Source organism: Hemitrygon akajei, chromosome 16 (genome assembly GCF_048418815.1).
Source record: "Hemitrygon akajei chromosome 16, sHemAka1.3, whole genome shotgun sequence".
Classification (NCBI taxonomy): Eukaryota; Metazoa; Chordata; class Chondrichthyes; order Myliobatiformes; family Dasyatidae; genus Hemitrygon; species Hemitrygon akajei.
Genome location: NC_133139.1, coordinates 82,738,058 through 82,765,978, shown reverse-complemented (window position 1 = coordinate 82,765,978; position 27,921 = coordinate 82,738,058). Strand labels below are relative to the sequence as shown.

At 43.6% G+C, this 27,921-nt stretch overlaps 1 pseudogene; it reads right to left on the bottom strand.

Moving 5' to 3' along the window:
* Window positions 1-27,921, bottom strand: part of LOC140739672 (sin3 histone deacetylase corepressor complex component SDS3-like) — a 138,429-nt pseudogene that overhangs the window by 24,505 nt on the left and 86,003 nt on the right.

Sequence of the window (27,921 nt, the reverse complement as noted above, 5' to 3'; positions counted from 1 at the left end):
TAACAAGCCACTAGGGGCCACAAAACAAGAGAGAACAGATATTTAACATGACAAGGCAACAAGGTACCTGAAGACTAGCATCGAGTGGTTGAGGCTGGCTGAATCAATGGGTGAACAAGGACCGTGGTGAAGAGCTGGGTTTAAATCGGCTGCGGTCAATGAGCTAGTAACGTGTGGCAGGTGACTCCTGTTAGCTGGGTGGAGACGAGGAAGAGCCTGCATGTGTCGACCCAATTCTTATGTAGCTCTGCATGCAGCACCAGATCCTGCTACATAAATAGCTGAGAGTCCAGAACTGTTTCTAGTAATGACTCATTTCATTGAATTCTAGAAACTTTTAATGAACAATAGGCGGGATCAGAAGATTGCCTCACTTCCTTTAATAATTTCTTTATCATTGCATTGTGGGGGCCCCAGAAGCATTTCACAATTCGCAGCTTCGTACTCTTGATCTGAAGTTCTGATCTGTGTGAGATGATCTCAATTGGCAAGGACGTGTAAAACACAATCATCAAGTAATAAAGTAACCAGGCATGAGATCCAAGGGGACATTGCTTTGTGGATCCAGAATTGGCTTGCTCACAAAAGGCAAAGAGTAGTTGTAGACGGGTCATACTCTGCATGGAGGTCGGTGACCAGTTGTGTGCCTCAGGGATCTGTTCTGGAACCCTTACTCTTTGTGATTTTTAGAAATGACCTGGATGAGGAAGTGGAGGGATGGGTTAGTAAATTTGCTGTGTCGTGGATAGTGTGGAGGGCTGCCAGAGGTTACAGCGGGACATTAATAGGATGCAAAATTGGGCTGAGAAGTGGCAGATGGAGTTCAACCCAGATAAGTGTGAGGTGGTTCATTTTGGTAGGTCAAATATGATGGCAGAATATAGTATTAATGGTAAGACTCCTAGCAATGTGGAGGATCAGAGGGATCTTGGGGTCTGAGTCCATAGGACACTCACAGCTGCTGCACAGATTGACTGTGGTTAGGAAAGCATATGGTGCATTGGCCTTCATGGACCATGGGATTGAGTTTAAGAGCTGAGAGATAATGTTACCGCTGTATAGGAACCTGGTCAAACCCCACTTGGGGTACTGTGCTCAGTTCTGGTCACCTCACTACAGGAAGGGTGTGGAAACTCTAGAGAGGGTGCAGAGGAGATTTACAAGGATGTTGCCTGGATTGGGGAGCATGCCTTATGAAAATAGGTTGAGTGAACTTGGCCTTTTCTCCTTGGACCAGCATAGGATGAGAGATGACCTGATAGACTGATAGATGATGATAGGCATTGATCATGCGGATAGTCAGAGGCTTTTTTCCAGGACTGGAATGGCTAACATGATAGGGCACAGCTTTAAGGTGCTTGGAAGTAGGTACAGAAGAGATGTCAGAGTTAAGTTCTTTTTATGCAGAGAGTGGTGAGTGTGTGGAATGGGCTGCGGGCGACAGTGGTGGAGGTGGATATGATAGGGTCTTTTAAGAGACTCCTGGGAAGGTACGCGGAGCTTAGAAAAATAGAGGGTCATGGGTAACCCTAGGTAATTTCTAAAGTACGTACACGTTCGGCACAGCATTGTGGGCCGAAGGGCCTGTATTGTGCTGTAGTTTTTCTATATTTCTATGTTTCTATCTATGTTCCATTCTATCTGTATCATCTTTAAACAGGCTGCACCGACTTGTCACAAACAAGAGAAAATCTGCAGATGCTGGAAATCCCAGCAACACACCCAAAATGCTGGAGGAACTCAGCAGGCCAGGCAGCATCTACGGAAAAGAGTATCAGGATGAAGGGTCTCAGCCTGAAACGTCGACTGTTTATTCATTTCCATAGATGCTGCCTGGCCTGCTGAGGTCCTTCAGCATTTTGCGTGTGCTGCACCAACTTGTATTGACTCAAGTCCATTGAGACAAGACAGATTGCTTTGCCCGAGATGGACAATACACTATAGTAGAAAACCAGCCTGATCTCCCCATGTCCTACGCCATTATATGTTGGTAACAAGAAGGATAAAACAATAAAAATGTTTCTATAACTTTGCCAATATTTCACCATTCCATTAGTCAGCCTCTGATGTCATTTGTCCCTGGCTAAGCTGCGATCTCATTCTGATCCCTTGCTGCATTGTTATTCCAAACTGAACAGCCATAAAAGTTTCTTCACGTGAATAGCGGGTCGGTGTGACCTCACACAAGAAATAAGGAGATCGAAAACAGCACACAGAAAATGCTGGCAGAACTCAGCATGCCAGGCAGCATCTATGGAAATGGATAAACAGTCGGTGTTTCGGGCTGAGACCCTTCTTCAGGACTGGAAAGGAAGGTGGAAGATGCCAGAATAAAAAGATGCGGGCAGGGGAAGGAGCCAGGTGGATAGAAAAGGTAAAGGGCTGGAGATGAAAGAATCTGATAGGAGATAAGAGTGGATTTCTCTGCACTACCTACCTCACTACAGCTTGTGCCTGTGCTTTAACTCAGCATCCAATCGTCCAAAGTAACTGTGACATCACTCCTGCTGTAGGAGAATAAAGGATCAGAGCTGGAGATTGGTGTCATAGATTTGTGCCCAGCTGGACAATTAACAATGAACAATACTTCACACGTAGGATACCCACAGCTGAGAGGGACACATGCTGTGAGGAGCTTTCAATTGAACATAAAACACATGGTCCTACATTCATCAGCCAGCAATAAAATCAAAGCAAGCTGTGTCACCATGGAGATTCCTGACTGAAAATATTATACAAGTCCCTTGACACAGTTAATGCATTTTATTAAACATTTAGGAATTTTATTAGTAAACTTTTGGTTATAAAATAATATAATTTTCATCACTATCGTTGCCTCATATTTATTGGGCTCTCATTAAAATATTTCTGGGATTTAAAAAAATTCCAGGCAGCATCTATGGAAAGGAATAAAGAGTGGTTGTTTCTGGTCAAGGCCCTTCATGAGCCTGGCCTGCTGCGTTCCTCCAGCATTTTGAATGTGTTACTCTGGCTTTCCACCATCTGCAGAATCTCTTGTGATTATACTGGTTAATTCATTTCTGAACTTGCGTCACTGGTAAGTCTTATCTTAGTTTATGTTTTTACTGTCCATTCAAATGCAGTACTGAGGTAAGGAAGTAAAGTGATGCCAGATGCACCCAACAGGTAAGTACACATCAATAAAAAGAGATGCTCTCCGATCAATCCCTCCCCACTCCATCTGCAAATTCAGCTAACTCATTTTCTCTTTCCCACTTCTCATGGTCTTTTTGACCTGATGTATTAACTCTATTTCTCTTTGCACAGGTTCCTTATTAGAACTATCACCCTAACTCTCGGTTAGAGAGCTGCCTCCATTTCATTCTCTCCTGTCAGAGGAAACTGGCACGTGAACTTGGTGCCACTAACCCCGGTGTATGAACACACGTGCTGGTGTCTGATCACGTGCAGGTTCCCACTCCTGGGTAACAGACGGGTGAATCATGACCTGGTTACTATGAGTGCAACGTTGAGTGATGGTGTTTCTCATTAGGGTGTGGTACCTGCTGTTAGAAAGAAGAAAACCATGAAAGAAGAGATGAGTTGTACTTCTGGTCAATCTATTCTCCCTCAGCTCAAGTAGCCCAAGGTCAATCTTGACCTATGGCTCTGTGAATCAGAATCAGAATCAGGTTTAATATCACTGGCATATGTCGCGAGATTTGTTGTCCTTACAGCAGCAGTACCATGAAATACATGATAATAAAAAAAACATGAATTGCATTAAGTACATATCTATTAAATAGTTAAATTAAATAAGTAGTGCAAAAAGTTGAAATAAAGAAGTAACAAGGTTGTGTTCATAGGTTCAATGTCCATTCAGAAATCAGATGGCAGAGGGGAAGAAGCTGCTCCTGAATCGCTGAGTGTGTGCTTTCAGGCTTCTGTACCTCCTCCCTGATGGTAGCAACGAGAACAAGACATGACCTGGGTGATGGGGGTTCTTAATGATGGACGCCGCCTTTTTGAGGCATCGCTCCTTGGAGATGCCCTGGACATTACGGAGACAAGCACCCATGGTGGAGCTGAATAAACTTACAACTCTACAACTCTCTGCAGCTTACTTCGATCCTGTGCAGTTGCACATCCCACCGCCACACCAGTCAGCAACGTTCTCCAGTTAGATGCCTGTGTGGGTTTTTCTTTGGCTTCATACAGTCATAGAACACTACAGCACCGAGACAGGCCCTTCAGCCTATCTAGTCTGTGCTGACCAATTGATGTGCCTTGTCCCATCCACCTGCACCCAGACCATAGCCCCGCATACCACTTCCATCTATGTATGAATTCCTCTTGTGTTGCACTGAACCCACATCCACCACTTGCACTGGCAGCTCATTCCATATTTCCTCACATATCCCAAAGACACGTGGGTTGGCAAGTTATTTGGCCACTCTAAATGAGTGGCCAAATCTCAGGGGGGTTGAAGGGAACATGAGGTGGATTAACTGGGATCACTGTAAGATTAGTATAAATGAGTATTTGATGATTGGTATAAACTTGGTGGGCTGAGGGGTTTGCTTTTGTGTTTTCTGATTCAACAACTTCAGCATTGTGGTGTCGGGAGGTAAGGAACTGTACCTTACATCTGCTTACTTGTAAAGAGAAGAAGCTGCAGAACTCGGGGAAGGCTGGATGCAAGGGAGAGGATCAGGTCTGAGGAACCATCATTGTTTGCCGCAAGACCTTCATCCATTGCTTCCTCCAGTGTGGGCTGCCTTTCCTCGACGGAGAGAAGAAGGTACAACAGTGAGTATTGAGAAATCATGGGGGGGGATGTAGCTGTCTTGGTTGAATAGCTGGAAGTGTGTGCAGTAAGGGTGTAGTATACATAAGGTTTGCATCAGCACTCAAAGTGTGAAATCAAGGGGAATGTGTGAATATTTGGTTTGTTCTGTTGCTAGGTGAGTAATGAGTTGATAGTATCCGACTTGAGTGGAGCAGTCAGATATACTGACTGAGTGTGGCCACTCAGTTCAGAGGTTCAAAGCTTAACTTCGGTATGCACGTACAATACAACTCCAATATTCACCTTCTCCAGATAGTCATGAAATACAGAAAGCCCATGGGAGTTGCTGAAGGAAAAGGCATCAACTGCCCCCTCTGGCTTGAGAAAAAGGAAACAAAAAACCGCGAAACCCAAAATCCCCACCCCCTACCCGACGGAAAAAAACAGCGGCAATAGCACTAGATCCCCAACTCACTCCCCACATTAAAAAAAAGCAACAATTACAATCCCTGACCCCCTCACTCACAAAAAAGAACAATGACAGTAGCAACAACCCCCAACACACACAAAAAGTTAACAAATCACCCACCTGCCAATCGGCCACAAGAAAGAAATCACTGAAAAACTGAAGGAGACTAATATAAAGTACAGTCCAATAATCACATAAATCTCAGAATACTGAAAACATTTTCCATCAGCATACAAGGAGAGCGGCCACATGAACTCAATCCTTCCGTGAAGAGTGAACACACTGGGTCCAACTGCCCCCGATATAGCTATTGACTGTTGTTGCCCCAGTGGCCTCCATTGGGAGCGCTCCTGACCCCCTCCACATTCATCTCAATACTTTAATCTTCCTTGTCGCTCTGAGATGGAGTCATTCATAACCCCTCTCCCTGTCTCTGGTTTTAATTAACCTGGTATTACTTAATTATTAATTTGGAGATATTGTGCGAAACCGTCCCTTCTGAGCTGCATCACCCAGCAACCAATGTATTTAACACAGCCTAATCACAGGCCAATGAACAATTAACCTACTGATCAGTACATCTTTGGAATGTGGAAGCAAACGGAAGAAAACCCATGCATTCACAGGGAGGAACATACAAACTCCTTACAGAAGATGTTGGAATTCAACTCCAAACTCTGAAGCTCCAAGCTGTAAAAGCATTGTGCTAACCACTATACAACTGTGGCACCTTAATGGCAGTATCTTCTGCCCAATGGAAGGGGAGGGAAGTAGAGAGAATGTCTATCATGGGATGGGAAGTTGAACAGGTTGGGTGCTTTGGCACAGCAGTGAGAAGTGAATGGAGGTGTATCCAGGCAACACACACAAAATGTTGAAGGAACTCAGCAGGCCAGGCTGCATCTATGGATAAGAGTAAGCAGTCAATGTTTCAGGCTGAGATATCAACTTTTCCATAGATGCTGCCTGGCCTGCTAAGTTCCTCCAGCATTTTGTGTGTGTTGCTTGGATTTCCAGTGTCTGCAGATTTTCTCGTGGAAGAGAGTCCAGTCCTGATGAAGGATCCTGACCTGAAAAGTCGGCTGTATATCCCATTTCATAGATGCTGCCTGACTTGCTAAGTTCCTCAAGCATTTTGTGTGTGCTGCTCAGTGGAGGGGAGGTTGGCTTTTGTGATGTGTTGAGTTGTGCCAAAATTCTCTGCGGTTTCTTCCAGTCACATGCAGAGCAGTTCCTCTGCCAAGTCGCAATGGATCGGGATAGGATCCTTGGTGCATCAATGAGGGCCAAAGGGTACATGCTGAATCTCTTTAGCCTCCTGAAGCAGTAGAAGCACAGGGTGACACGGTAGTATAGTGGTTAGCACATCGCTTTACAACACCAGTTTTACAGCTTTACCTCTCCGGTTTCCTCCCACAGTCCAAGTTAGTAGGTTAATTGGTCAATTTAAATTGACCTGTAAGGGATTGCTGGGTGGCATGGCTGGAAGGGCCTATTCCGTGCTATATCTAAATAAATAAATTAAATTTTCTTGGCCAAGACGTTGATGTGATTAGACTAGGATAGTCTACTGGTGATGTTCACTTCTAGGGAATTTGAAGCTCTTTATCCTCTCATCCATAGCACCATTGCAATAGGCAGGAGTGTAAGAGCCAATCCTTTTCCTGTAAACAATGACCAGCTCCTTCGTTTGACTAACTTTGAGGGAAGGGTTGTTGTCATGACAACATGCCACTGGGCTCTCTGTCTCCTTCCTGTATTCTGACTCAACGTCATTTGAGATTCAGCCCACAGAGTGGTGTCATCAGCAAGCGTGTAGGTAGATTAGAGCAGCAGTTGGCCACCAGGTTGTGATTGTGCAGGCAGAGTAATGTAGGGAGTTCACAGCCTTGTGGGTGAGCACGGTTGAGGAGGGGGTGACAGAGGTGTTGTTGCTATCCTTACTGATAGCGGACTGTTGGTCAGGAAGTCAAGAATCCAACTGCAAAGGGCTGTGTTTAGAGCTGAGTTTGCTTACAGTCAGAGTACTGAAGAAAGGGTTGTAGTCAATAAATAGTAATCTAATGTAGGTGTCTTTACTATCTGGATCAGGGGTTCCCAACCCTTCGTATGCCATTGTCCAATACCATTCAGCAAGGAGTCTGCGGACCCCAGGTTGGGAACCCCTGATCTAGATGCTCCAGAGATCAGTGTAGGTCCAGAGAGATCCTTCCACCATGGAATGGTTTTGGCGGTGGGCGACTTGCAGTGGGTCATGGTTGCCTGGGACACCAGAATTGATGTGTTCTGTGACCAGCCTCTTGAAGCACTTCATAATAGTGGATGTCAGAGCATCTGGGCAGTGGTCATTAGGACATAGAAATCGACAACACATTACAGGCCCTTCAGCCCACTATATTGTGCCGACCATGTAACCTACTCTAGAAACTGCCTAGAAGTACTTGACCGCATAGCCCTCTATTTTTCTAAGCTCCATGTGCCTATCTAAGAGTATCATTAAAGACCCTACCATATCTGCCTCTACCATCGTCGCTGGTAGTGCATTCCATGCACCTACCACTCTCTGTGTAAAAAATTCACCCCTCAAATCACCTCTGTACCTACTTCCAAGCACCTTAAAACTGTCCCCTCGTGCTAGCCATTTCAGCCCTGGGAAAAAGCCTCTGGCTATCCACACGATCAATGCCTCTCATCATCTTATACACCTCTATCAGGTCACCTCTCATCCTCCATCGCTCCAAGGAGAAAAGGCCAAGTTCACTCAACCTATTCTCATAAGGCACGCACTCCAATCCAGACAATATCCTTGTAAATCTCCTCTGCACTCTTTCTGTAGTATCCACATCCTACCTGTAGTGAGGTGACCAGAACTGAGCACAGTACTCCAAGTGGGGTCTGACCAAGTCTTTATTACTTATTACTTTTTTAAGTGCACGTCACTTAATTTTTCTTAATGTACTGTCGACTGGAAACATAACATAAACAAAACAGCTGATAGAATACTGTTTGTATTCTGGGAGTGGAGTACAAGATAGTAGAACTTATTCAATTACTGCATAAAGTCCTGGTTGGACTACATTGGGAAGGACACCACACCTTACCATAGGTACATTGGCAACATGGATTTACCACAATGTTAACTGGACTCCAAGGGTTAAACTACAAGGAGATTGACTTTAGAAGTTGGTGATAGTTTAGCACTCTCTTTTAAAAAGATCACTTCAAATTTCACTCAGTAGTCACTTTATTAGGTACGTCTTGTAACTAATAAAACAGCCACCGAGCGTACTACATGGTCTTCTGCTGCTGTAGCCCATCCACTTCAAGGTTCGACACGTGTTCTGAGATGCTCTTCTACACACCGCAGTTGTAACGCGTGGTTATTTGAGTTACTGTCACCTTCTTATCAGCTTGAACCAGTTTGCCCATTCTCCTCTGACCTCTCTCATTACCAAGGTGCTTCACCCAAAGAACCGCACTCACTGGATTTTTTTTTGGTTTTTGCACCATTCTCCGTAAACTGCCGTGCATGAAAACCCCAGGGGATCACCAGTTTCCGAGGTACTCAAACCACCAAATCTGGCACCAACAATCATTCCACAGTCAAAGTCACTTAGATCACATTTCTTCTCCGTTCTGATGTTTGGTCTGAACCTCCTGACCATGTCTGCAAGCACTTATGCATTGAGTTGCTGCCATATGATTGGCTGATTATGTTTGCATTATGGAGCAGGTGTACAGATGTACCTAATACATTGGCCATCGTGTTTAAATTACCAGTGAAATTTATTTAAGTATAAAATTGATTGATTTTAAGAAACAAAACTTCTATAGGATGGGGGAGGCCATTCAGCTCTTTGAGTCCAGACCAGTCCCTATCGCATAAGTCTCATTACCCCTCTTCTTATTTCACTATAACCCTGTAACATTCTCTCTCACATACATGTGTCAATTTCCTTTTGATTCACTTTGCAATTAACCTACTTCATCAACGAACCTACCTGCATGTCTTTTGGGATGTGAGATGGGATAGAGGAAAACTAGGTGGCCATGAAAAGAACGTGTCAACTCTGTGCGGACAACATCTGAGGTCAGGATCAAAACTGGGTCCCTGGAGCCATGACACAGCAGTGCTGAGCCATTGGACATCACACAGTTAATTCAAAGTAAATTTATTATCAAAGTACATATATGTCACCATATGCCACCCTGAGATTCATTTTCTTGCAGGCATTCACAGTAGAACAAAGAAACTACAATAAAATCAATGAAAACTATACACAAACCAAGACAATCAATGTGCAAATAGGAATCTGTGCAAATACAAAAAAAAACAGAATAATAATAATAATAATAATAACAAAACAGAATGAACAAGCAAGAACTTAGATATTGTTATTCCAAACACACATAACTTACAGAAATCAATAAGTGAAAAACATCAGAATCATGCTGGATTAAAAGAGAAAATGGAAAGACTATGATACTTGAACAGGGTATACATTGCCCTAATAGTAATTCTTACAACTGCTGTCATCCCAAAGTCACTACACAATAGCATTAAACAATTAGGCCTTCCCAATAACATCTACATAAATGTTTAGAAAGCCACAATACTAAACACCACTAGAATAGACTGAAAGTTCCTCGTAATTGAGAAATGAGTGTGCTAGGCTATGTCCGCATCTCAAGTTTTACCAGCTTGAGTTGAGAAAAAAATACAACAATAATAATAAATATTCAGGTTCACGCTTCTGACGGATACTCTCACTTCGGCCTCAGAGACTGAAGTTCAGGATCGTCGGGGCTGCATGAGATCGTGATGTGGCTCCTCTATGCTCTGTCAATCAAAGTGAGAATCACAGGGATACATAGAACATCTCTATAAATTTATGAGCTTATTCCTTGCAGAATCTGGTGATTTTATTGATATTTTCCTCCTTTCTTATATGCCACGTTGGTATTTTGCATTGGAGAAACAATGGGAAGGATCTGTGAGTCAAGTTTGAGTGCATATGGTGTTGCAAGCACTCTCTGACAGTGAAAGGGTTAATCAGTCTCCTTGCACGCAACAATATGAACTTTAACATCTGCTCACCACTGACAGCAACTTGGAAAACAGAATTGCCAGGATGAAGCAATTATTTATGTGTGGGCGCACAAAATGTTATAGTTGAAGGCCTCATGAGATCAGCCTCTTGAGAGGTGCTCAGCTTAAAATAAAGGCAATGGTGGATGTCGTCCAACAAAAATCCCAGAGTATCATGCTTCTCATGTTAAATTCTTCCAGTGCTTGGGGGATAGTTCAGCTGTAGTGATGGATAGAGTGCTTTGGATGAAAAATCACAACCTCCAGTCTGTTGATTTAAAGCCCTGACTATCCAGAACTTCCCCCACCCAGAATAAAATCCAGTGACAATCTGCTAGGAAGTAGGTGGAAGTTGAAAATGAAATTGCACTTAATTCCAATATCATTCACACCTTACCCTCTAGGATCACCTGTGCGAAATGGCAACTAAGGCTGTGTTTTGAAAGTCGATTAGAACTTATTTGAGAGCTAACACCTTACGGAGTGTGAGAAAAAGATTTCAATTGAGACTGCAGCTATGAAGTGAGGTGCCATTGGCATACAATGGAACTCCATGTGAAATGTATGAAAATGATTTGCCAAGCATTCATTGCTGAAGCACAAGCAGTTGTAATGTGAGCAAATCATTGGAGAGTCACTGAAGCTAATGGATATAGAAGTGTTTTATTCAGCGAGTAGCAGGCATCATATTGAGACACTCTTGGACGAACAGACCTCCTGACCCAATATTACATGACGTTTCTACATTGCTAAAGATCAAAAGTAACTGCAGGACAATTCTATGGATACAATACATCTACAATGCTTCCTTTGAATTACATATGGTTTTCACACACCTCCTTCTTCACACCCAAATTCCCAAAATGTATGTTAATCGATATTGTCTGGTTTGCAATGAATTCCAGTCTATAGCTCCAGGAAAAGTATTGTTCAGGGCTGCATTTTAAATTCAATCCACAATCCATGTTCATGTCTGAAGACTAGTTGCTGGTGAAATTAATATTTGCTATATACCCCTAACTCCAGAATATGCCCTAACACATGCTATGTAAATGTTAATGAACATTTATCAAGCAACAAAAAAGGGGGGGAAATAACTAATATTTGAATTTGCAGCCTATTTCTTAAATCAAACCACATCCTGTTGATCTTTCACTCCTGTGTCAAGTGGCCAAATCAATACATCAATTTTAATTTGCTTGTTTTCAAATCCTTCCATGATTTTTCTCCTCTCAACGCTTGTAACCTTCATGAACCCTCCAACCATCCCAGATCTCAATACTCCTCACCTTCAGACCTTTTGTACTTCCTTGAATTTAATTACCTCCCCACCACCACCAATGGCAAAACCTTAAATTCTGGAATTCCTTGGAATTCCTTCCCTTCACTTCCCTTTTCCTCTAACTCTCTCTTCTTGTTTAGGTTATTCAACCACTTTGACCAAAACTTTTAAATTCTGTCTAGAAATTTCCTTTTTTGACTCAGTGTCATTTTTTTCTGTGTAATAATGTCACTGTAAAGTACTACAGAATGATTTTATGTATTTTTCTATGTAATAATGACACTGTAGAGTACCATGCAATGTTATTGTTGCCAAAAGGAGCCAGATAAATGATTATGTGGCCTAGTGAGCAAGGCATCAGACTAGTAACCTGAAGGTTACTGGTTCGAGCCTCAGCTGAGGCAGCGTGTTTGCGTCCTTGAGCAAGGCACTTAACAACACATTGCTCTGTGACAACACCGGTGCCAAGCTGCATGAGTCCTAGTGCCCTTCCCTTGGACAACATCGGTGGCGTGGAGAGGGGAAGGCCTGCAGCTTGGGCAACTGCCGGTCTCCCATACAACCCTGCCCAGGCCTGCGCCCTGGAAACTCCAGGCGCAGATCCGTGGTCTCTCGAGACCGACGGATACCACCATCAAATGATTATTAATGAAATCCTTCCTTATGAATAAAAAGCAGAAACTGGTTTTAATTTAAAGGCTAAATTTTTCACCTTTTCACCATCTCAACCATTTACAATATCATGATATGTTCTTTTTATGTAACAGTTTTGCAGGTTAGTCCAGTGGTCATGGGACTTAACTGATACTTGCTTACTGCTCATTACACAGCTGGCATTTCTGTCTGTCATCTCTGTTGTGCCCCAGGTGTGGTTCTGCCTCTACTGTGCAACACCAAGTTGTCTTTGGTCTCTCCTGTTCCCTCTGCCCTTCAGGGTCTAATGGAGTGCTGGCTTGATGATAGAGTTGGCTTTCTTCACATCACGAGCCCAATCCATCTCCAACACCTCCTCATGATGACTGTAGCCATGTCCTCTTGATGACATGGAAGGTGTAGGGTGTGGTTGGAGATCTTCCTTGACCAAAAAATATGGAGGATATTCCGGAGGCTCATGGTGTGGAATGATGACAGCTCGGCAAGGTCATTCTCTGTCATGCGCCAGCATTCTGACCTGTACTGGTAACGATAGAACTTAACTGGTAACAATGAGATCCCAAGGACAAAATGTTTGCATTACACGTCATGATTGTGAATTCAGACTCTAACCTTGGCCCATTGTGGGAGGATACACTAAAGAAATAAACTGTTACTACTTTTAGTTAGTCTGGTCTGATCAGGGTCACATGGTAAGATGGTCCAGAAGATGATCATATGGGATTCAGAGTAACATAGGATACAAAACTGGCTTGGTAAATGGAGACAGGGCAGTAGTGGAGGGTTACTTCTTGCAATGGCGGCCCGTGATCAGTGGTGTGCCACAGGGATCTGTGCTGGGTCCCCTGTTGTTTATTATACATATTAACAACTTAGATGAGAATGTAGCTGCCATGATTAGTAACTTTACTGATGACAACAAAGTTGGCAATGTGGTGGACTACAATGAATATTCTCTGAAGATACTACAGGATCTAGATCAATTGGAGAGTGGGACAAGAAATGAGAGACTCAGACAAATGCACTTTGGGATGTTAAACCAAGGCAGGACATAGAAGGTGTATGGCAGCACCTTTGGGGATGTTGTGGAATAGAAACTTCAAGTATTAGTGAACGTAACTAATTACCTGTTGTGGTCCAAAGACACGACATCACAGTCAAGAAAGCTCACCAATGTCTCTGCTTCCCCAGGGCACTAAAGAAATTTGGCAGGTTCCTGTCAACCCTTACCAATTTTTACCAATACACTATAGAAAGCAACCCCTCTAGATGTATCATAGCTTAGTATGAGATCTGCTTTGCCTGTGAGCACAAGAAACTGCAGAGAGTCTTGGATAGAGCTCAGGACATCACAGAAACCAGCCTCCCCTTCACGGTCTCTGTCAATAATTCTCATTGCCTCAATAAAGCTGCCAGCACAATCAAAGACTCCACACACGCCAGACATTCTCTCTTCTCCCATCTCCCACTGGGCAGAAGATACAAAAGCCTGAATGACATACCAAGGACAGCTTCTACTCTGCTGTTATGACTTTTGAGTCCAGCCCCAGATATTCCTGCCCTTGTCATTATGGATGGCAGAATGACAGGATTAGGAGATCCTGCAGAACTAGCCTTGCCAAGTTCAGCAGTATATTTGTACACTTTCACTTCTCCCCTTAAACCTTCACCCTTGTCTTTGACACCCCCAAGTTGGGAAAAAGATTTTTATTCTCAAATCTATCCATCCACTTCATGATTTTGTAAACTTCAAATCTCCGCTTAGCCTCCTCAGCTCCAATCTAAACAAATCCAGCCAATCCAATCTCTCCTTATAACTGATCTTCCTGCACCAATGTCTCTTAATTCTTTAAATGCAGAAACCTGTCCACCTCAGTTTTGAATGAACTCAGTTGCTAACTGCCCAGCCCTCATGGAAGATAATTCCAAAGATTCACCTCTGACAGGGTGAAATAATTTCTCTTCATCTCTGTCCTAAATAGTCTACTTTTTATTCCATGACTCTTTTGCCTCAGCATTGCTGTATGCAGTTGAAGACTGTTTCATTACCCAAAGAATTGGAAATGATGAAGAATAAGTTGCCAGTATCAACTAATATCTACAATTCTGCCTTTATGGTGGATGGAACATCATTCTGTCAGAAGTTGAAGAGGGACTGAAGGCATTCAGTGGTGATCACAATCATCATTCCTGGTATGACTTCAGCCAGTGTTCTTCCCCATATTGCCCCTTAACATCAGCTTTATCAGAGCTCCATGTTTCCACAGTCAAATACTGCCCTGATATCAAGGGTAGTCACTGTAACCCTTGCCTTTCAGTTCAGATCTGTTGTCTATATTTAGACAAAGATTGTAATAAGATCTGGTGAATCCCAAGTTGATCAGTGGAAACATATTGGTGAAAGAGTATTGCTTGAAAATACTGTTCATAACACTTTCTAACTATCACTTTAAATATCTGAGAGTGGGCCAATGGAGCAGTAATTTAAGTTGCCATGCATTTTGTTGGCAGGATGCATAGGGACTATATTGTTGATTGAGTCTGTTCTGTCCAGTTTTTCCATGGGATAACTACACTCACTTGCACATCCATTGAGATATTCCCACAATCAATGATCTCACTTTAAGGACTTGTGGTAAACTATGTGTATACCTGTCCGGACACGCCCCTCTGCTGACTGCTCCTGTGGCTCCTCCAACAGACCCCTGTATAAAGGCGATTGGAGGCACTGCTCCTCCCTCAGTTTCCAAGATGTTGTGGTCACTTCTGCTGCTAATAAAAGTCTATTGTTCGCCTCCCATCTCCGAGAGTTATTGATGGCGCATCAGGACTCTTTATCTTGTCATCTCATGTTCTCGTTATTTAGTGCTATTTATTTATATTTGCATTTGTACAGTTTGTTGTCTTCTGCACTCTGGTTGATCTTTCACTGAACCAGTTATAGTTACTATTCTATAAATCTGATGAGTATACCCACAGGAAAATGAATATGATAACATATATGTACTTCGATAATAAATTTACATTTAACTTTGATCAAGTTCTCACATATACTAATCTCATTTTCCAGTATTTGACCATAGCGTTCTATGTCACTGATTGAAGTCTTTATGGAGATATTTCTTAAATGTTATGGGAGTCACTGACTTCACTGCCTCTTCAGATAGAGTGTTCCAGAATCCAACCAAACTTTGGGTCACCAAATTTGTCTTTAGATCTCTTCTAGCTCTCGTTGTCCTTATTTTAAATCTGAGCCCTCTGGTTTTCGATACACGGTGTTGTAGATGTCCTGCATCAGCTTTGCTAGAGACGTGGCTAATTCTGTAGTGAAGCCAAGGTATCAGCAGAGCTCGTATCACTTCTTACTGAGCTGATGGATCTGGTCCAAATCTAATCTGTTCAGCGCAGTGGAAATGTTACACAACACACTGAGAGAATCCAGATTGTGACAAGAAGGCTGCATCTCCACGAATACATCTGCAAAGAGTGGATGAAAGGTTCAGATTGAGCAGGGTTTTCTTTCTGCTAGTTCTGTCATTACTGCTGGAGGCCCCGAACTACAGCTACTTCCTTGATTACCCAATCACTGGTAATGCTCCTGAGGTAACCTTGGATGAAGTCCAACACTGTCAGTATATTCTATGGTTTCTCTACCCCAAGCACTTCTTCCAAATGTCATCTGATGCGTAGAAGTTCATGGAATACGTAGAGTCGTTGTTGAGCTCTCGGGGGCACACCCCGTAGTTTGTACACCACTGCATCACAACATCTGGTGGCTACACCCTGCTGCATGTCCAGAGTTGGAGATGGAGGAGTCTGAGTCATTGACCGAATGCTTTGATGTTGTCAGTATGATTATGTCAATTGCTCCCTGTACAGTCTGTGTGATAAATTCTCAGAAGTCAGCAAGCAGGACTTCGCAAAATCTTAATGAGTCTTTGTCACATCTGCACTAGGTCAGTGCTTGGATTGTGTTTAGCCATGGCTGTGTTTGTGAAAGTGGGTGTCTTGCACGGCTACCTCACATATGAAGTAAACTCTGTGTGGAAGTCAGAGTTCCTTCCCCATAGGATATGAGAACCAGATGGGTTTTAAACCACAACCTAGCAGTTTCATTTTAGCCATTGTTGAAACTAAGTTTTATTTTATATTTATGTCATTACAAGATTTTAAATTCACCTGTTTCTATGTTATTTGAAGTTGTGTCCCATTCTCCTCTCCTGTCATATTCCTCTTCTTCATCCTTTTCCCTGTTCTACCTATCACCTACCAGTTTCTCAATGTTTAAGGTACATTTATTAACAAAGTATGTTTGCAGCGTACAACTCTGAGATTCGTCTTCTTCAGACAGCCACGAAATGAAGACAACTATGGACGCTGTTCCAAGAGAAACATTAATCCCAAACATGCAAAAAAAACAAATCACATAAAAAATTCTCACTTCATCCCCCCTCCCCCACCCACCTACCTTCCCCCTCACCTGGTCTCATCTATCACTTACCAGCTGTACTCCTCCCTTCCCTCCATCTTCTTATTCTGGTTTCAGTCCTGATGAAGAGTCTTGGCATGACGCTTTATTCTTTCCCACAGATGCTACCTGACCTGCTGAGTTCCTCCTGCATTTTGTGTGGGTTGCTCTGCATTCTCCAGTTCAGACCTCTTGATTACTACAAAAGAAGTGTAAGCTGAAGGTACTCAGTAGGTCAACTCAACATCAAAGGCAAGAGAAACAGATCTTTCATAGAGCACTCTTGACTACTAGTCTAGTAACTTCACCACAGTAACAACTGTTTCCAACAATTTCCCTTTTCTTTGGACCCAAGTGGTTAATGACAAGTGTTCATAACATAACTGTGTTATTATTTAGAAATACAGAGGTACAGCACAGTAGGGGAGGGGGGGTGGAGATATGTTTCTACCAAAGGAGGGGTAAGGTGCTAACCTACGGCACCTGATTAACCACCCACCCCCACTCCCGATCCGGGCCATGTGAAGCCATGGGAACAGGTGGTGGTTGGTTGTATGAGCAACTGGTGCATATCACAATTGTCTGACGCCACACAGTCTTTGAAGAATATTGATAATGGCTGAGGTAATCCATCTTGTAAAGACACTGTCCGAATGAACCCAATGGCAAATCACTTCTGTAGAAAAAAAATTTGCCTAGGAACAATCATGGTCAATGACCATGATCGCCCATGTCATACAACATGGCACATAACAAATGAATGATAACCGCACAGCTACAGGCCCAATACGCTCACACCACCCAATTATACCCCTGTGACCAATTAACCTGCTGAACTGTACGACTTTGGAATGTGGAAGGAAATCAGAGCCCCTGGAGGAAATCCTGGCAGTCTTGAAGAGAACGTATAAATTCCTTACAGGCAGCGGCAGGAATTGAACCCAGATTGCTAGCACTGTAGTAGTGCTATGCTGCTGTGCCGTCCTTCTGAGCAGCTCAAAGGAAGTATTGAAAGTTAGTCAAGGACTCAACTGAAGTGTTAGGTTCACATATTACAGGAAGGTGTGAAGCCATTAGAGATTATATGGAAAAGATTTCTGAGAATGGTTCAGCAGTGTGCTGGAGGAACTCTGCGGGTTGAGTTTCATCAGTGGGGCGGGGGAGAAGAAAAGGAATTTTTGACGTGTCTTGATGCAAGGTTTTTATCTAAATTTCCAACAGACCTCCCCCACACACCACCGACTCACTTACTTCCTCCAACAAATTGTTTTGTTTGGCTCCGGAGTCCAGCGTCGGCTGTCTCACATTACAAGAAATGTTTTTGGATGAGGGATTACATTTGCAAAGATAGATTAGAGAGGTTGGGATTGGTATCTTTCCTCCATGAGGACCACAACCTTGTCGTAGGGTTTGGAGGCTTGCGTGCTTCAATGACCCGGAGAACTATGTTGGCTGGATTCAGGAGTTTATGTTTTGACTCTTGGTAGGGTCACCCATGCCAAACAGGTCAGACTAAGAGTGCTCCACGGTCCTCCAGGTTCGGGGGTTCAGCTCAAGGCTAACAACCCTAAGTGGTATCACAAAGTTATCCTGAGTCGGGGGTGTGTGAAAACAGTTTCAGAAACAATAGTAATGTATCCTTCGAGATCTGAGTGCGATGATATTCCTGAGTATCCTCCAGGACTTCATGACTGATAGTAGTGAGAACTGAAAGAAAGCTACTGACATGATGAAGGAAGCCCAGCAGAGATAGAGGGCCTTCATTGCTGCCCTCAACCACAATGGTGTAATGGGCAGTAAGTAAAACTGGTTTCTTTGGAACAGAGGAGGCTTAGAAAATTTGGTAAATTTTATAAAATGATGGAAGGCAATTCCCTTTTGGTCGAGAATAAAATAAATCAGGGTTTCCCAGCCCTTTTTTATGCCACGGACCAATACCATTAAGTAAGGGGTCTGCGGACACCAGGTTGGGAACTCTTGAAATAAAGGGAAAGAGAATTAGAAGCGACTTGTGTAAATACTGTTTTTTTAATGCAGTTTGTGGAAGGAAACTGAAATGTAACCATTCAATGGTTTTAAAACTACTGCCTCCCTGTAACCAAATATAGTCATTCTCTTCTGAAATTTTAATCATTCTGGCCGACTGTAGAATCCTGTAGTACTGTTACGTTTCATAATGTTCAAGCACACTAAATCCCCAGTTTAAAGAGTATGGCACGTTTAAGCTGTCCTCCGGCTGCTATTCTAAATGCAATCCAGAACAATGACACTTTATTTACAATGCCTGGTGGGAGGCAGTAAAATTGCTTTTTCTGATGTTGTGTTGCACATCCTGTTATATAATGGCTCTATATGATAGTACGACATATTGGGAAACAGGAAACAAGCTGTCTGATTAATTCTTTTGTGAATTACATTCTATTCCTGTATAATGTTTTGGACCTTTTTCCCCCTACAGTACAAAAAAATTAATTTGTATCAATCAGGGGTATGTTTCATGATCAAAGATCTTCATCCTCAAAGAGATGAAAAAGACTAAACATACCTTTACCTCCCCCTTCCTCAGCTTTCCACAGAGATCGCCCCTTCCGCGGTTCCCCTGTCCATTTGTCTCTCACTCCTCATCTCCTCCAGGCACTTATCCCAGAAAGCGATCTAAATGCTACACCTGCCCATACACTTCCTCCCTTGCCTCCCTTCCAAGCCCCAAACAGTCCTTCCAGGTGAGGCAACACTTCACCTGCAGATCTGCTGGGGTTATTTGTTGTGTCCGGCGTTCCCGATGTGGTCTTCTGTACATTGGTGAGACCCACTGTAAACTGGTGGACCCGATTCATCGAGCACCTCCGCTCCATCCGCCACAAGCATGACTTCCCTTTGGCCAAGCATTTTCATTCCGATTCCCATTTCTGTTATGACTTGACCTCCTCTTGTGCCATGATGAGGCCACCCTCAGGGTAGAGGAGCAACACCTTATATTCCATCTAGGTAGCCTCCAACCTGATGACATTTCTCCATTTGGTGAACAAATCCCAACCCTCTTCCTCTATTCTCCATTCTGACCTTTATCTTCTTCTCACCTACCTAAAACTTCCCCCTAGGTCCCCATTCTCCTTCCCTTTCTCCTATGGTCCACCCTCCTCTCCTATCAGAATCTTTTTTCTCCTTCTTGACCTTTCCCACCCACCTGGCTTCACCTATCACCTTCCAGCTAGGTTCTTTCCCCTCCCCCACTTTTTTATTCAGTTATCCTCCCCCTTTCTTCTCAGTCCTGAAGAAGGGTCTCGGCCCAAAACATCGACTGTTCACTCTTTTCCAAAGATGCTGCCTGACCTGCTGAGATCCTCCAGCATTATGTGTGTGTTGCTCTGGATTTCCAGCATCTGCAGACTGTCTCATGTAGATGAAAAAGACAATTGTATTTTTCCCATGCGCCCTCTGTCAATTTACTTTTCACCATTTGCAGTAGTGGTTGTCCATCGTATCTCTCCCTGTGTGGGGGAGTTTTTAAAATGGAAAAATCATTGCACTGAGGCAGTTCCACTCTCTCGGCCAGTAGTAGAACAAGCTTTACAAACTGGCGTATTCCCTGTTTGCAGTTGATTACGTTGATGTATTCTGTGCCTGCCTGCCAACGTGGTGTATTGGGTGCGGCCGCTGTTGCATGCAAACAGCTACTTGGAGCCACAGGTTGAGTGTCTGGTGGGGATCAAAGGTGAGCTGCCCCGGAATTGACACAGATGAGCCCCTTCACCAGAGGTGCCACCCCTCCCTGAATACCTCATATATCCCAACCATTTGTAGTAATTGCATACAGTCAAACGGATTAGTAGCACTCAAACTTGCTGTACCTTTCAATAAGAACACTGCTGATCTGATCATAACCTCAACTCTGCATTCCAATCAACCCACAGTAACATTTTACCCAATTGTTAATGAAATCTTCATTTACCTCTACCTTAAACATGCTTGAAGACCTTGCTTCAACTGTTCCTTAAGGAAGGAAGTGCCAAAGACTCACACCCCTCAGGAAAAATTGATTTGAGTCTAGTTTAAATGGATGAATTTTCATTTTAAAATTGTGAGTCCTTATCTTAAAACAGGGCTCTAGACTCAATCTACATCAGGGGTTCCCAATTTGGGGTCCGTGGCATAAAAAAGGTAGGGAACCCCTGACCTACATCCATCCTCAGGATCTTATTTGTGTTAAGCAAGTATCCTCTCAGTTTTCTAATTATGAATGAACACAAGCCTAGGCTGAATCTTTCCTCTTATGACAACCCATCAACTAAAGGTACTAGTCTAAAGCAATCTGAACACTTTCTGAAACTTTCTCTTATTTTCTTAAATAAGGAGATAAGTACTGTTTCACTGGATCCAAATTTTGGAACTTCCTCCTTAATAGCACTGTAGAAGCACTTGTGCCACACATCAAGCCCAAGAAAGTGACTGCACACCAACAACTAGATACTAGCTGTGTGATGGATGTTCACGTTCCTGGCCCCAAAAGGCTTATTGTGAAGCTCAGCTTTCAAGCACAGCAAAATGACCTTTCCAAAGGGCTAGAGTTGTTTGTGGCAAAGTGAAACTTCCAACCAAAAATCCTTGCTCAGCTTCTTGTTGTAAACACATAAACAAGGAGATGCTATAGGTCCATATTTAATCAATGTAAGACAATGGGGTTATGCTAACTGGCTTGCATCAAATTAGACTACATTGGTTAATTTATTGTACCACTGTAACTGAGTTCAAGGAAGCTAATTTATTGCACCATTGTTGCTGAGTTCCCAGAATCTTGCAAAGCAGACTTGATTTCCTGCTATACTGCTGAGAGCAAACTCACTAACTGCATCTCAGTACGGTATGGAAATTGTCCTGTATCAGACCACAAAGCACTTCAGCATGTGGTGAAAACTGCCCAGTAGATTATTGGCACCCAATTGCCCACCATTGAGAACATCTACCATAAACACTGCTTGGGCAGGGTGAAAAGCATTATCAAGGATGCATCTCACCCTAACCATGGACTTTTTACTCTCCTCCCATCCGGTAGGCGCTACAGGAGCCTCTACTCCCGCACCAGCAGGCTCAGGAAAAGCTTATTCCCTGAGGCTGTGACCCTGCTGAACCTCACATCACAGCACTAAGCAGTATTGCACCCATATTGTACTGTCTCAGTACTTTTATACTATGTGCTGTAGCACTTACTTTTTATTCTGTTATTTTTAAATAACACTGTTCTTTGCATTTCTGGTTAGATGCTAACTGCATTTCATTTGGCTTTGTATCTGTACTCAGCGCAATGACAATAAAGTTGGATCTAATCTAATCTATCACTTTGTCAGTCAAATACATTCATGGGTATAGTTGATCAATCAATAGTTATTATATTTATGTGCCCAGAGAGTCAGCCCTCACAGCAGTACTTTCAGGTGTCTGGGATCTCCGTCCACAAAAGCCTTTAGACCATCTGTGTGAATTATTTTGTCCCAGCAAAGGTATCTGATAAACATCGCATGCAGGTAACATCAACTAGTACAAAACAGTATACAGTAAATATCTGAATTCACTGGGGATTGTTAAGAAAGACAAGAAGGAAGACAGAAAGACACAGTGACAGAGAAGAACTGGAATTTATTCCTCAATCTTTGGTTTCTGTGATGGACAACTTGTGCATTTGAAAGTCCTTATGTTTTTTTTTAAAAAAGGAGATACAGTGAGGAACTAGTCCTTTTCACCCTTCAAGCTACACTGCCTTAGCAACCCCCGCCCCTACTGCTGATTCAACCCTAGCCTAATCACAGGACAAGTTACAATGACCAATTAATCTACCCAATGGAACGTCTTTGGATTGAGGGAGGAAACCAGAGCATCCGGAGGAAACCCACGCATTCCGGGAGAGGGTGTACAAACTCCTTACAGGGGACACCGGAATTGAACTCCAAACTCCGACGCTCCGAGCTGAAATAGTATTGCACTAACTGCTAGGCTGACATGGTTTTAGTTCATAAGAACTTGCCTGATTTTGGAAATCGTTTGTAGTTTATAAATATTTTATAAATCAGAAATCCTCTGTGAATGTTAAATACGTGTGAAGAACTATTTGTCGAAATGTGTATCACTAAAAATAAAATAAACTGTTTAATCCACAGGAAGCATCACCTCCTTGGTAGAGGGGGATTTCACGACTGAAATAGTTGCTATTGGCAGCTAGACATTGTTGCAGAGTCTAGATAGGGAAGGAAGTTATCCTTTGAGGAACACAACAAACTCTGCAGATACTGGAAATCCAAAGCAACTCACACAAAATGCTGGAGGAACTCAGCAGATCAGAATCAGAATCAGGTTTAATATCACTAGCACGGCATGAAATTTGTTAACTTAGCAGCAGCAGTATAGTGCAATACATGATAATAGAGAGAAAAAAATAATCAATTACAGTAAATATACATATGTGTATCAAATAGTTAATTAAAAATAGTGCAAAAAAGAAATAATAAAAAGGTGAGATAGTATTCATGGCTTCAATGCCCATTCAGAAATTAGATGGCGGGGGGGAGAAGCTGTTCCTGGATCACGGAGTGTGTGCCTTCAAGCTTCTGTATCTCCTGTCTAATGGTAACAATGAGAAGAGGGCACATCTTGGATGGTGGGGGTCCTTAATAATAGACGCCACTTTTCTGAGGCACCCTTTCCTTGAAGATGCCTTAGATACTAGAGCAGCATCTATGGAAATGAAGAAACAGTTGACATTTCTGGTCAAGACCCTTTTTCAGGACTGATATGTTGATATGGTACGACCTCCCTATAGTGAGGGCACCCATAGATACCTATATCAGTTAGAGCTTAAAACCTCCTATTGATTGTAGGAGCAAACACAAGGAAATCTGCAGATGCTGGAAATTCAAACAACACACACAAAATGCTGGTGGAACACAGCAGGCCAGGCAGCATCTATAGTGAGAAGCGCTGTCGACGTTTCGGGCCGAGACTCTTCGTCAGGACTAACCGAAAGGAAAGGTAGTAAGAGATTTGAAAGTAGTGGGGGGAAGGGGAAATGCGAAATGATAGGAGAAGACCGGAGGGAGTGGGATGAAGCTAAGAGCTGGAAAGGTGATTGGCGAAAGTGATACAGAGCTGGAGAAGGGAAAGGATCATGGGACGGGAGGCCTCAGGAGAAAGAGAAGGACAGGGGAGCACCAGAGGGAGATGGAGAACAGGCAAACAACTAAATATGTCAGGGATGGGGTAAGAAGGGGAGGAGGGGCATTAACGGAAGTTAGAGAAGTCAGTGTTCATGCCATCAGGTTGGAGGCTGCCCAGCCGGTATATAAGGTGTTGTTCCTCCAACCTGAGTTTGGATTCATTTTGACAATAGAGGAGGCATGGATAGACATATCAGAATGGGAATGGGATGTGGAATTAAAATGTGTGGCCACTGGGAGATCCTGCTTTTTCTGGTGGACCGAGTGTAGGTATTCAGCGAAACGGTCTCCCAGTCTGCGTCAGGTCTCACCAATATATAAAAGGCCACACCGGGAGCACCGGACGCAGTATACCACACCAGCCAACTCACGGGTGAAGTGTCGCCTCACCTGGAAGGACTGTCTGGGGCACTGAATGGTGGTGAGGGAGGAAGTGTAAGGGCAGGTGTAGCACTTGTTCCTTTTACAAGGATAAGTGCCAGGAGGGAGATCGGTGGGAAGGGATAGGGGGGACGAGTGGACAAGGGAGTCGCGTAGGGAGCGATCCCTGCGAAGAGCAGAAAGGGGGGGGGGGGAAGGGAAAAATGTGTTTGGTAGTGGGATCTCGTTGGAGGTGGGCGGAAGTTACGGAGAATTATACGTTGGACCTGGAGGCTGGTGGGGTGGTAGGTAAGGACAAGGGGAACCCTATCCCGAGTGGGGTGGCAGGTGGATGGGGTGAGGGCAGATGTGCAGGAAATGGGAGAGATGCGTTTGAGAGCAGAGTTGATGGTGGATGAAGGGAAGCCCCTTTGTTTAAAAAAGGAAGACATCTCATTCATCCTGGAATGAAAAGCCTCATCCTGAGAGCAGATGCAGTGGAGACGGAGGAATTGTGAGAAGGGGATAGCCTTTTTGCAAGAGACAGGGTGGGAAGAGGAATAGTCCAGGTAGCTGTGAGAGACCAATTCCTAACCAATTCCCCTCTACCACCACTCTCCTCCATCTAGCGGAATTAGTTCTTACTATCAATAATTTCTCCTTTGGCTCCACCCACTTCCTCCAAACCAAGGGTGTAGCCATGGGCACCCGCATGGGTCCCAGTTATGCCTGCCTTTTTGTTGGCTTTGTGGAACAGTACATGTTCCAAGTCTATACGGTCGGTATCCATCCCCCTCTTTTCCTTCGCTACATCGACGACTGCATTGGTGCTGCCTCTTGCACGCATGCTGAGCTCGTTGACTTCATTAACTTTGCCTCCAACTTTCACCCTGCCCTCAAATTTACCTGGTCCATTTCAGACACCTCCCTCCTCTTTCTTGATCTTTCTGTCTCCATCTATGGAGACAGCCTATCTACTGATATCTACTATAAGCCCACAGACTCTCACAGCTACCTGGACTATTCCTCTTCCCACCCTGTCTCTTGCAAAAAGGCTATCCCCTTCTCAACATTCCTCCGTCTCTGCCGCATCTGCTCTCAGGATGAGGCTTTTCTTTCCAGGACGAATGAGATGTCTTCCTTTTTTAAACAAAGGGGCTTCCCTTCGTCCACCATCAACTCTGCTCTCAAACGCATCTCTCCCATTTCCCGCACATCTGCCCTCACCCCATCCGCCTGCCACCCCACTCGGGATAGGGTTCCCCTTGTCCTCACCTACCACCTCACCAGTCTCCAGGTCCAACGTATAATTCTCCATAACTTCCGCCACCTCCAACTGGATCCCACTACCAAACACAGTTTTCCCTTCCCCCCCTCTTTCTGCTTTTCACAGGGATCGCTCCCTACGCGACTCCCTTGTCCACTCATCCCCCCCCATCCCTTCCCACCGATCTCCCTCCTGGCACTTATCCTTGTAAACAGAACAAGTGCTACACCTGCCCTTACACTTCCTCCCTCACCACCATTCAGGGCACCAGACAGTCCTTCCAGGTGAGGCGACACTTCACCTGTGAGTCGGCTGGTGTGGTATACTGCGTCCGGTGCTCCCGGTGTGGCCTTTTATATATTAGTGAGACCCGACGCAGACTGGGAGACCGTTTTGCTGAACACCGTTTTGCCAGAAAAAGCAGGATCTCCCAGTGGCCACACATTTTAATTCCACGTCCCATTCCCATTCTGATATGTCTGTCCATGGCCTCCTCTATTGTCAAAATGAATCCAAACTCAGGTTGGAGGAACAACACCTTATATACCGGCTGGGCAGCCTCCAACCTGATGGCATGAACATTGACTTCTCTAACTTCCGTTAATGCCCCTCCTCCCCTTCTTACCCCCATCCCTGACATATTTAGTTGTTTGCCTGTTCTCCATCTCCCTCTGGTGCTCCCCCCCCCCCTTCTCTTTCTCCTGAGGCCTCCCGTCCCATGATCCTTTCCTTTCTCCAGCTCTGTATCACTTTCCCCAATCACCTTTCCAGCTCTTAGCTTCATCCCACCGCCTCCTGTCTTCTCCTATCATTTCGCATTTCCCCCTCCCCTCACTACTTTCAAATCTCTTACTATCTTTCCTTTCAGTTAGTCCTGACGAAGGGTCTCGGCCTGAAACGTCGACAGCGCTTCTCCCTATAGATGCTGCCTGGCCTGCTGTGTTCCACCAGCATTTTGTGTGTGTTTATTGATTGTAGGGCTTTGCAGACAATGAACCCAGTACCATCATTGCTATCAATGCCTAACACAACCACAATTGCAATTGCAAATAAAAATTATTTTTAAATAAAAATAAATAATTAACTAAAGTAACTACTTATATAAATAAATGAATAAAAATAATGAACGTGAAATGATGAGGTAAAGAACTAGGTAATGCTGCAGCCAACAATTCATTTTACCATAGGCTTTGGTTCCATCGCAGTCATTTAATTAATATTTCAGGGCCAAGAGAATGGGGGGTTGGGCATTGAGATAACTCCCATTGTCAGAGATGCCCATTAGAAAGGTAGAAAGGATATGGATAGCACACAGCAGCATCGGTGTGGTGTCTGCACAAAAAACATCACTGAGGTTGACTCATCTGTTCTCTGCCTTCATAAAAACGTAACTTTGCAGAAATTGTGATGTTTTAAACTGTGTTAGTCATCAGCTCATTACATCAGCAGGGAAATAAGAACCAAAGTTTAATCCAATGTTCACACAAGGGAGGGCTGTTTCCTTCATTGTAATCAAGTCATAAGGAAACATTGAGTACATCTGTATGAAACGCTGTCATAGGAAGCAGCATCTATCATCAGAGATCCTCACCATCCAGGCCATGCTCTTCTCATTGCTGCCATCAGGTAGAAGGTACAGGAGCCTCAGGACTTGCACCACCAGGTTCAAGAACAGTTACTACCTCACAACCATCAGGCTCTTGAACAAAAGGGAATAACTACACTCACTTGCCCATCCATTGAGATGTTCGCACAACCAATGTCTCATAGTCTGTCCTGACGAAGGGTCTCGGCCCAAAATGTCGACAGTGCTTCTCCTTATAGATGCTGTCTGGCCTGCTTCCACCAGCATTTTGTGTGTGTTGTATCTCACTTTAAGGACTCTTTATCTCTTTGTTTCATGCTTTCATTGCCTATTGCTATTTATTTATATTTGCATTTGCACAAGTTTGTTGTCTTCTGCACTCTTCCCTTTATAGTTACTATTCTATAAATTTGCGGAGTATGGCCACAGGGAAATGAATCTAGGGGTTGTATGTGCTGACATATATGAACTCTGATAATAAAATTCATTTTGAACTTTGAACAGCTTATTGATTTATGGTGGAAATATTCCTGGGTAGGATGCATGCTTAGAGTGAACTTGTTCATTACATTGTGGTTACATAGTCATTTTATTTTTAAATAGGCGCCAAGAAACCTGTTGACTCCCTCATGCACTTAACTGTAGATCCTAGGAGTTGGTGATTCACCAAGATCACTGGCCGAACAGTGTAAATTAGAAACAACATGATGTTTGCAGATTCTTTAGTGTGTCGCTTGGTTGTTTTTCTGGCTTGTCTGGTTTGGCCAGTGGTCTCAGTGATAAGCCTAAGAT